This window comes from Rhinopithecus bieti, unplaced genomic scaffold, assembly GCF_001698545.2.
Source record: "Rhinopithecus bieti isolate Rb0 unplaced genomic scaffold, ASM169854v2 scaffold_37464, whole genome shotgun sequence".
In the NCBI taxonomy this organism is placed as follows: domain Eukaryota; kingdom Metazoa; phylum Chordata; class Mammalia; order Primates; family Cercopithecidae; genus Rhinopithecus; species Rhinopithecus bieti.
In genome coordinates, this window is record NW_016815681.1 from 134,078 (window position 1) to 146,008 (window position 11,931).

The 11,931-nt window shown below is 32.0% G+C and overlaps 1 pseudogene; it reads right to left on the reverse strand.

Annotated features, from left to right (window-relative positions):
• Positions 1-11,931, reverse strand: part of LOC108516220 (bifunctional methylenetetrahydrofolate dehydrogenase/cyclohydrolase, mitochondrial pseudogene) — a 189,863-nt pseudogene that overhangs the window by 112,613 nt on the left and 65,319 nt on the right.

The following is an 11,931-nucleotide window of genomic DNA, read 5'->3' on the forward strand; positions in this document are numbered from 1 at the left end:
TTTTTTATTTTCAGTGATTACAGATACATAATAGTTGTACATATTGATGGGATATATGTGACATTTTGATGGAAGCATACAATGTGTAATGATAAAATCAGAGTAATTGGTGCATCCATCACCTCAAGCATTTATCATTTCTTTGTGTTAGGAACATTCTAATACCACTTTTGTTATCTAAAATATAGGATATATTATTTATATATTTATATATAAATATATAACAATATTAATTATATTAACTATAGTTACCAAATTGTGCTATTAAATACTAGATCTTATTTAGTCTATCTAATTGTATTTCAGTATCCATTAATAATCCCATTTATTTCCTCTTCCCTAGTACCCTTTCCAGCCTCTGGTAAGCACCATTCTACTCTCTATATTCATGACTTCATTTTGTTTAGCTACCACATATGAATGAGAAGATACAGTATTTGTCTTTCTGTACCCAGCTTATCTCAGTTAAAATAACTTGTATCCAAAAAAACTGGCAATGACAAATGCTGGCAAGGGTAAGGAGAAAGGAGAACCCTGAAACACTTTAAGGGGAATGTAAATTAGTACAGACACTGTGGAGAACAGTATGGAGGTTCCTCAAAAAACTAAAAATAGAACTACTATATAATTCAAACATCCTACTTCTGGGTAGGTATCCAAAAGAAAGAAAGCATTATATTGAAGAGATATGTGCATTGTCATGTTTATTACTGCACTCTTCACAGTAGTCAAGATATGAAATCAACCTAACTGTCCATGAACAGATGAATGAATCAAGAAAATATTATATATATATATATATATATATATGCGCACAATGGTATATTATTCAACTATAAAGAATGAAATTATTTCATTTGCAGCAACATGGATGGGACTGAGGAATATAATATTAAGTGAAAAATTTGTTTTCTAATTAAACAGAAAACATAGCATCACTGATTTTATTCCTTACTTTATTAACTTAAGAACATATCAGCACTTTTCAGGGAAAGACACACAACTGTAAAAGATACTCCTCTGATTTGATTATTACACAATTTATGTATGTATCAAAACATCACATTGTACCTTATAAACATATACATTTGTGTGTCAATTAAAAACAAAATAAAACATATTTTTAAGACAACATCATCATGGAAAGTTCTACTCAGACAAATCATTCAAGTCTGAGCTGATTGATCCTCCACCATTTCATTTGATCTTTCAATAGTTTCCAAAATGTATTATAAAATGCCATATAGGCAGTTATTAGATATTAAATAAATGCTCTGTTCAGAAAGTGACACACATTATTTTCATTCACAATCCTTGGCCAAAACTAAAAAAGGTTGTTACCTGAAAGGTTAAGAAGCCCCAAGTCCTATCCTTCCATAGGATAGACACGGGCATAACAAGAAATATTTGGAAAACATGTAACATAAAATGCATCAGGAGGTCTGTGAGGCATAGGATTTTCTTCTACTTCAAGTACTCCCTATAGAATTTACTTCAGTGTGGGTCTATTGCTGATGAATTTTCTGCTTTTGTCTGTCTAAGGGATATTTTCATTGGAACTAGAGTTCTGAGATGATCCTTCTTTCAGTATTTTGAAAACGTTACACTTTGTTTTCTTTGGTTGAGAAATCAGATTCAAGCTAATTGTTTGCAAGGAATTTTATTCTTCCAAGTTTATTTACTTCACAAATTTCAAAGGGTATAAAGCATATGGATACATCTTTGACTGCAATAGAATTAAACTGGAAGGCAGTGACAAAAAGATAGCTAGAAAATATTCAATGCTTAGAAACTAAGTAATATACCCTGATAGGTCAATGAACAAATCACAGTGGGTGTTAAATAATACTTTGAAGTGAATGTTAATAAAAGTGTTTCATTCCAAAACTTGGCTGTTGCAGCTGAATAATACTTAATGGAACAATAATCTCTTTAAATGTGTGTAATAGAAAGCAAGGCTGAAAATCAATGTACTAAGCTTTCTTCTTTAGATTTTAGAACAAAAACAGCAAATTAAAGTAAAAGTGTGAAACATGAAATAACAAAGAAAACAGCAGAAATTAATAAAGAAACATACCACAGAAAGTTATTAAACCAAGAACTGGCTATGAGACTCATAAAATTGATATATCTATAGAAACAAATCAAGAAATGTATAAAGTAGTTATACATAAACTAATACATAAACAATATTAGTATTTAAAATGTTAGCACTAATATAGAACCTATGTTTATTGCAATGTTAATAAAATAGTTCTAAAACCAACATTATGAAATAAATTTGAGCAATATAAATACAATGAACACGTTCTAAGAAAAACAGTTTTAAAACTGACACAAAAATAAAAGCTGAATGCACACACATACATAATACGTAATTTCTTGCAAAGAAAACTCAAGACTTAAATGGCATCATGGTGAATGCAACTTGGCATCATTTTATGACTTGAGATAAAGGAAACTCACAAAACTACTTCCCAATCCCTCCCACTCCCCAGACTTTAAGAAGAAAATTCAAATTCACATAAGGATGCTGTAGATCTAAATTAAGAAGGACAGCATGCTAGGCCAGGCTCTAATACAAGCTGAGTGTTATATTTAAGTATATGTTATTTGGGAGGTATAAATGTATTTTATTATTACTGAGTTCACATGGAGTGAATATCATTAATAAATATAAATACTGTCTCCAAATTAAAATCAATATTACTAGATAGCAATAACAGAATAATTATAATTATAGAACATTTACAACTTGACAGAAAATATTCTAAGACAAGTATGATGTAGATATTATTATCATTTTCATTATTTAAGTTAAGCTTTTCCACATTTAATTATTTCATTGACTGTGAGATTTATACTAGTAATATCCACATTTGATGAGAAAGCTGTGTCACTAGAAGAATAGTTAACACACCCAAGATTGCAAAGTTCTCAAGTGCCAATGATATTAATCCCAGATTTCTCAGCCTCCAAAATCAGTAGTCTTATTCACCACTGTGGCATGCTAGCTTACCCACCTACATTATTGCTTTCCTCAGTTCATGGCAAGTAGGTACTAGCCTCAGGGATTTTGGTCTGGTCTCTTGGTAGCCTTCTTTCTAGAGATATACACATAGCCAGGTGCGGTGACCCACTCCTGTAATCCTAGCAATTTTGGAGGCTGAGGCGGGGGATCACTTGAGGTCTGGAGTTCGAGACCAGCCTGCCCTACATGGCAAAACCCCATCTCTACTAAAAATACAAAATTTAGCCAGGCATGTTGGCACATCTTGTAATCCCAGCTACTCAGGAGGCTGAGGCAGGAGAAAGGCTTGAACCCAGGAGGTCGAGGTTGCAGTGAGCTGAGATTGCACCACTGCACTCCAGCCTGGGTAAAAGAGCAAGACTCTGTCTAAAAAAAAAAAAAAATCTATAAATAAAAAAATAAAGATATATACATAAACACACATACTTTTTTCTTTCATATATATTTATATATACATTTTTCCTTTATATATACATATTTTTTCTTTTCTACCTACTGTGTTATGTAGTGATCTTTGAATATAATAAAACATACCAAATTTATTTTGAATACTGAGTGATCTATTTCCCGCAGGTGACCATGTGCACCCCCGTGGTTTAGGTGTAGCCACAAAGGTATCTGATATTTTTTGAGGGCAAGCAAAACCCCAGGCATGATACTGTCGTTTACAGATACTCTTCATTTAAGCTAATGCAGTTACGAAGCAGGGTCATATCACCCTTGATTTATAAATAAACACATTGCATTGGACAAAATTAGAAGAAATGACTAGGGCCACAGCCAGTTATTAATAGAATTAGTATTCAAATCCTGGTTTAATCCAAGTATTTTTTCTGCTACTATTCTATGTCATATAAAGAAGGAATATGTATACAAGAGTCAAAACAATTTGCAGATTTTTAAAAAAGAATTTCCCTTTGTTTGTCCAATATTATGAATGCCTTTGAGAGAAACAAAACTTTCCCCAAGTGTGTGCAGAAAGCCATTAGTGACTTTCACAAACCCCGACTCCTTCCCTAGATCATCAGAGTCCAACAGTCCAAATTGCTTTTCATTACAAGTTTTGTCACAGCATTGTCTTTATTGCACCAATGGAATCACCTTGTGGCATACTTTCCCTGATTTTTTTTTTTTTTCTATTTGTAGTTTACTGGAATGAAAAGAACAGCCACACAGGAGAGTGCCAATTTTTTTTTATTGGTCTTTTACTCATATATCTTACTTTTAGACTAGAGGGAAAACAACTGGATCTGTAAACATCAAACTCACATTAGAGTTCTGCATTTTCTTCCAATTAGGGTTTATTTTCCTAAAATTCTACTGATTCATATCCCTATTATGCACTGTTTACCAGCATCCCTCTCCTCATTCTAATTTATTATCTAACCATCACCCACTGATACTATTTAATACAATTTAATATACTACTCCAGGTGTTGGAGATTGTTCCCTTCTTTGCTTTATTGGGCATCGAATAAAATAACAAAGTTAAAGGTATTTCCAAATTCTCAGCTTGCTCCTTCATGTGAGAGAGGGACTCGCACATGTTTGAACTATGGGGAGAGCTAATTTGTATTCGTTTTGTGCTGCGCAATTCCCTGCAGAGTCCTGAACAATCAATTGTATATCACAGCAGTGAGACTAGCAGTACCCCTCCCATATCTGACATTCACTTGATTATCTCAAGAATGTCCTTGTATCACTTTCTATTCTTGTTGATAAAACATTAGACACATTGTGTCCCTGTTCCATTTATTTCATCCCTTTTCTTCTTATTATTTTGATTAGAAACAGGAGATAACTTAAATTTGTTATGTAATTTACTCCTCCCTTGATTTTCCTCTTTAATATAAATAGCAAATGATCTTTTTCCTTTTGTTCGGAAGGTTTTTTATAGATGTATTTAGACTCTGTCTTTACTTGTGGTAAATGTTTAATGTGATATGGAAAAAAGGATACATGTAAATAATTTCAGTTAGGCATTTGCACTATTAATACTTTGGGTAATTCTTTCATGGGATCATTTATTCTTCCTTTAATTAGGAAAGAAAATATTTTAAAATTAGTAACAACTGCAATTATCTTTCTGTGATCTCTCTTAACATCTGTTTTCAGTTGTATGTTAACGTATCCTATTCAGATTGGAAAGCTTTTTACTTCTCCTGACAATTTGAATAAGAAGTTCAATATTATTTATGCAAATATATGTCAATTCATGTTTACAATGAGAAAAATATTCAACATTTCACATTCAAGAATCATTCGTTTTAATGAGACAGATATAGCTAATGCTGTAAATATTAAAATGAAGATGTTTTCCTACTTAAATATTACAGAATATTATACTATTTCATATAATTAGCATATAAACCTTTGAACATATGTTAAAATGAATGTTTTAAAAATGATACCATGACTATTAACTTCAAAATACTACCAGTCTGTTTACATGGTAAATTCAAATAATGAAAACATGAGAACTGGGAAATGACATTCATTCAGTCATTTACTAGAACTTATTGCACAGTTGTCATAAGAATATTTTCTTGAGAAGGTAATTTAACAGCAAAATGCGTAAACAACTTAATATTTTTCCATTGTTTTCATAAATGATTACATATGTTTTCAAAGAAATGCATGTATGAGCAAATAATACCACCAAAGAAAGTCATGGAAATTTGGCCAGGGTTAATAGTTGAGCTATGACATTGAGAATGTGAACAATGACATTTCAAACAGGGAGCCAGAATCAAAGACATGTAAAGCACACAATTGGCTAAGGAGCAGGAAAAAAAATCTATACTAACTTTCTAGGGTTGCCATAACAAAGCATAAAAAACTAAGTGGTTTCAAAACCACAGAAATTTATTTTATTTTACAGTTCTGGAATCTAGAAGTCTGAAATCAAGGCACGGCCATGCCTCTACAGAAGATTGTGGGGAAGAATCCTTCCTTGCTTCTTCTAGCTTCTGAAGGTTGCTGGCAATCCTTGGCTTTCCTTGACTTCCAGCTGCATCACTTTAATTGTTATGTTACATGTGTAATTGTACATATGCTGCATATATATAATTAGGTCATATGTTAATATTAATTAAATATTATTTATTTAATTAAATATGTAACTCAATATACATGTATATAGTTATATATATATTAAATATGGGCCTTAACTAATGTATTATGACATATTAATTAATATATCATGTAACGAGATACATGTATATATATTTACTATATATAGCTCCCACTATCCACCATCCACTTACGTGGTAGTTCAATTTCAGTATACATGTGTAATGATTTCAGAATTGACGACCAATATCCCAAATATATATATAGTTGTGACATGACATATTAATTAAAGCCTACATGTTAAATATCATTTAAGGCTCATGTATTAAATATTAAATATGGGTTTTATTAAATGCTAAAGCCCATATATTAAATATTAAATATGGGCTTTAATTGACAATCATGTAACTATACATAGTCACCCATATAATCATATATATATGATTTTCTCAGCCCTCCTCTAGTATAGTTTTATTGTTCCAGGGTCCCATCCATAATATTAAATAATATTTGATGGTTATGTTTCCTCGAGCTGCTCTAACTCTAACACGTTCTCAGACTTTGATTATTTTTTATTATTTTGGCCATCTTGAAGAATGCTGGCAAGATAGTTTATAGAATATCATCAATTAGGATTTCTCCGATGTATTTCTCATGATTAAACTGCAGTTACAGGTTTTGGGGAGGAAGACCTCAGAGACAAATTGCTGTTTTCATTGCATCATATCAAAGGTCCATGCTATCAAAATGATGTTCACTGTTGTGATTGACTTTGATTGCCTTTCTGTGTAGCGTTTGCAGAGTTACAACACTGTAAAGTTACTTTTTTCCCCCTGTAAAAACTTTGTAAGAAACTCATATATACACGCTACATTTAAGAAGTATAGAGTTCTGCTCTCCCTCCTTGAGAGCAGAATATCTATGTGAAATATATACGTAATTCTTCCATATAGGACATTTATCTCTTCTCCCCTACTTGTTTAATCATTATTTATATCAATACGGACTCAGTTGTGGGTATTTTTGAGAACACTCATACCTTCTAGCAGTACAAGGTGCTGCAGGTTCATCATATATTTCCTTCCTTAGTCCTAAAATCAACCATTTCCTAAGGAGCTTTCATTCCTATTACTTAAGAATAGTATTAGAAACCAGTTCTTGTAGCTAAGTATGCTCATCACTATGAAGTGTCACTGCTTTTAGGACCTCTCAGATGACATAGCAACAAAATATATGTGTGTGTACTGACCTGTATATATACACATATCTATAAACATTATTTATGTAAATATGGGAATCTGTATTAAGCTAAACATGAATTTATACCCAAAACCAAATATATTATTTTAGCCACCTCCCCTTGTTTTCCTGTAATCTCCCAATTTAACAGTGACCTAGCTCCCACTCTTCACCATCCATTTACTTGGTAGTTCAATTTCAGTATACATGTATCATTGTTTCAGAGTTGTTAACCAATATCTAATTGAAAGCCATTGTATCAACTAGAGTACAGACTTCAATCATATTTGAAGTTACTTAGGTTAGTACCTTTTCCCTATGCCCCCTCAGTGAAGTCCTTTAATACACTTGTACAGACTTTAATATTTTAACAAAAATTATATTAAAACAATTATTAAATTCATATACAAAGATTTTGTATTTTTATAGAAAAAAGAATTTTTTACAGAAAAAAAGAAACCCTGGCCACATTTATTAATTGTCAGTAAGTTTGCCATAATAAAATGATCCTTTTTTCGAAGCCAAAAGATACTTTTTAACTGTTCCTATAAGGTGCTTATTTAGTATTATTTTGAAATTATCTTTGACAGGGTAAGAAATAATGTTGTAAATACTTTACTAAGTAGAATTTATCTGCATTATTTTCAAAATTTTAGGAATGCAATAGGGATTTAATATTTATGTTAAAATTTTTATACAATTACATTTCTAAAGTTTTTTACAACTGAAAATGAAATGTCAACTATCTTGAGAAAAGCAAACCAATTTGTGATGTCTCCAGGCAAATTTTACATATCCCATTTGTTTAGATTACCAGTCAGCATTTTGTATAAACTAAACCAACTCGGAACCTTCTGAGATTACACTAGCAAATTTAATTAAAGAATAGCTCTATGTGTACAAAGATCTCTCCTCCTAAACTGTTAGCATAGTCCTAAAGTTGAGAAGAGTGACAATTAAATATTGTACCATTTTATATCTTTAACTTATCTTTCAAGACTACTTTGAAACCAAGTATAATAACAATCTAGGCACCTGAACACATAAAGAAATGTGTTGGCTTCAGTAGCATAACATTCTTTCTCATCAGTGACCATCTTTGACATATGCTTTTGAAATCCTGCTCATTTCCTGAAAAACAACATCTATGGTATGATACTGAGGAATCGAACCAAAGTGTAGGAAGAAACATAAAACCATTTATCCTTTGTTGGAAAGACATGTGTCCCAGACCTACAGTTTTAATAAAATTCCTTGTGATCTTGAGTGCACCCCTTTATCTCTTTTCTATTTCTTTATTTAAAAGTTTATTTGCTTAGATATACTTCAATGAATCCTCTAGCTTTAATATAAAATGATTTTCTATAAAAAAAACACATATGACATTCCTGATCCCTCTAGCCATACCTGTAAATGTACATAACCTATAGCGTGGCTTCCCAGAAACAAATAATGTAGAAAGCAACTGAAAGAAAAAACTAATAATCATTTTAAAGTTTCATTTTAAAGTTATTTTTCCTGAAATTGTATCAAAACCTACAAAGGGACTAGTTCTGAATACGGATCTAATCAATAATCATATTCTTATCCATAGCTGAGGCAACCCCAGCAACCCAAATATGTCTTACTGAGGTGACTCTTCTTTCACCAGTATACATGCTACTTCATAAAGGTGTTTGGAAACAGTAGGCAAGAGTTTCAGAGCAATTTAGTGAGAAGCGTCTCAAAAAATTATTGGAGATTCTGCTCCCGACACATAGGATTTGCTTTCGAGTCAGCTTTTTACCAACTGTAGTTTGAAAATATAGAGTATTCCCACTCTTCAACACTTAATTACATAGAAAATATTTATACCACCTTGCTTAGCATCTGGTCCATGTCTCTATCTTGAGGCTCGTGGCCCACTCTTCCTTATAGTCATCCATGCTACAGCCATTGCCAACTACTTGTAGATGCCCAAACGGGATCTTCCATCTAATGCATCTAGTATGTCTTCATGCATGCTATTCTTCTCAATGTAATTTCCCTTTCATTCTATTTTCCATTTATTTCTGAACATTTAACAGACTCACGCATTTTCTGAATCTCCTTACTGTTTTAGAGTTTAACATAGTTGTTCATTTCCTAATTCCAAAGTCAAATTTTATGCATAGTTGTATGCACTGCATTTTGTATTGTTGAGTTACTAAGTTTCTCCCTTTTGGATTGTACTTTCTTTAAGACCAAGGACAATGTCGTATGTTATTTGACATTAGTAACATCTAACTAAATGGGGTAGTCACTCAGTAGATGCCTCCTGACTGAATCAGTGAAAAGTCACTCTTAATTTTCTTAAGATACATTTTAAAAATTTCATAATAGGCCTATCGGGTTTATGAATATAGTCATTTGCAATTTACCTAATATTTTAAAGTTAAAATAGACCCCTAGAAGAAAATTAAAGGAAATTAACTTCTGATTGAGCTGAATTTGATTAATCTCAGTTATGGCCTTTTATAAGTAGATTGACCTTAAACAAATTGCTTACATTTTATGAGACTTCATTTTTTTCTTATTTTAAATAATTGAATAAACATAGCTCTATATCCTATTATTAAGAAGTTTGAGCAAAATAAATGACAACAATAGTCCCTACTATATGCAAGAAATATTGTGAATAATAATTATATTCTTCATGTGATTAATTTGAAGTTTAATTACTTTCTGAAAGATTTAAATAATGATGAGATCTGTATATAAGTCCCATAACCATGGAAAACTATCAGCCAAACAAATCCTTAGATATCAATTTGGTTTTTTATCAAAATTTGATACATCAATATTTTGCAAGTTACAGAAACATCATTTTTTAAAAAACTTCATTTAACCTTAAATTAGTATAAAACTATTGAAGTAAATGACCAGACAAAATCATCAGGCACGTTGGGCATATTTGACTATCAAGAACATAATAAAGATAGTCAGTACTTGTATCCAGGGTAAATTACTGGCATTCAAATTTCTACTAGGCTCCAATTCACATTTATCAAAATTATATGCAAGGTATGAGTCCAAATGGGACCTAATTGTGTTAAACAGTGAAAAACTAACAAAAAAGAGATCATTTTCATCACAGTCAATATCAATATAGTATGACAGATATCTGCAGTTAGGAGTGATAAAATTATATCATATTGTTATGCCGTAACATAACCAATTAAAAGTGGTTGATTACTTTGTTAACAAAAACGTTAGAATAAAACGTCAGATTTCAAAACTAAATTTATTTTCTTCTATCCTAGACTTTTCAATTATAGTCCAAGTAATAGATGGTTGAACAGCTACATCACCATGATTCATGCAGTTAAATATTAAGAGAAAATAAGTGACAATTATGCTGAAATTGAACTTTGTGTTGTTGACTTTTTAAAAATTCTAAACTAATACTTTGGACATGTAAAAACAATTTCATAACATTAGTAAAATTCTAGATATTCTCAGTAAGATATATCTTACAGAGACCATAACATCTAGAGTATACAGACACAATCTAACTAGAGCTATAAAATCACAGCAAATCAAGTTGGAAAATACTGATACAAGAAAAATACAGCCACTCCCTCATTGACGTCCTTCAGTCTCATGACTTTAAATACCATCTGTACTAAGAGAACTCATAAATGTACCTCTCCAGCTCAAACTTTCTTCTGAACTCTATACTCACATATTAACTGCTTACTTAATATCTTCACCCAGATGCTTTGTCAGATTAAAGCAGAACTCATTTTAAACCTTCTTTTCCTACATTCTTCTCAAGTAAGAGGCAATATTGTCCTTCCAGCAGTTTAGGCCCACTCTTTGGATTCATCTTTGACTCTTCTTTCTGTATGTTCATAGGCAACCCATTAGGAAAGGCTGACAGCCCTGCCTTTAAATATATCCGCTATCCAACCACTTCCCAACCCTTTGGCACCAGTGCTACAGTCAAAGTCATATTATCTTTTCTCTGAATTATTGCATTAGTTTTCTAATTGGTTTGCCTTCTTCTGTCTGTATTACTCCAGTCTACTCTTAGCATAATAGCCTGGATTATCCTGTTAAATGTAAATTATAACTTCTCTGTTCAATACTGCCTAATCCCACCAGTGACATATTTTTAGTCAGTATTAGGTTTATCTAGTTTGTTGCAGCAAGAGAAAGTTCACATTGGAGGAAACCAAGGGAATCTCAATAAGACAGGACTTAGAGGACCTTATTATAAGATTATAAAGAAGAATTGGGAAAGCAAAAGTCTGTTTTGGAGATATATTGTTAGTAAGCAGGGCAGTTAGCAATTAGGCAGCTTGGTATAATTGTTCAGAAGGCAAGAATAATGTGAGGCTTAAAAGGAGCAGCAGTGGCAAATAAGGAAAGCCACTAGTTATGTTGCAGCTGTGATGTAGCCCTGGCTGTGTCCTTTTAGAAACTTTGTTGATGTTGTGATAAGTAAACGCAGACTGATTACCAGTAGGACTAATTTTCACCTTCTCCGATCTCATGGATGTGCCATCTACTCATTTTAGGAAAAAGAAGAAAGAAGGAACAAGGAAGGAAGGGAGGGAGGGAGGGAG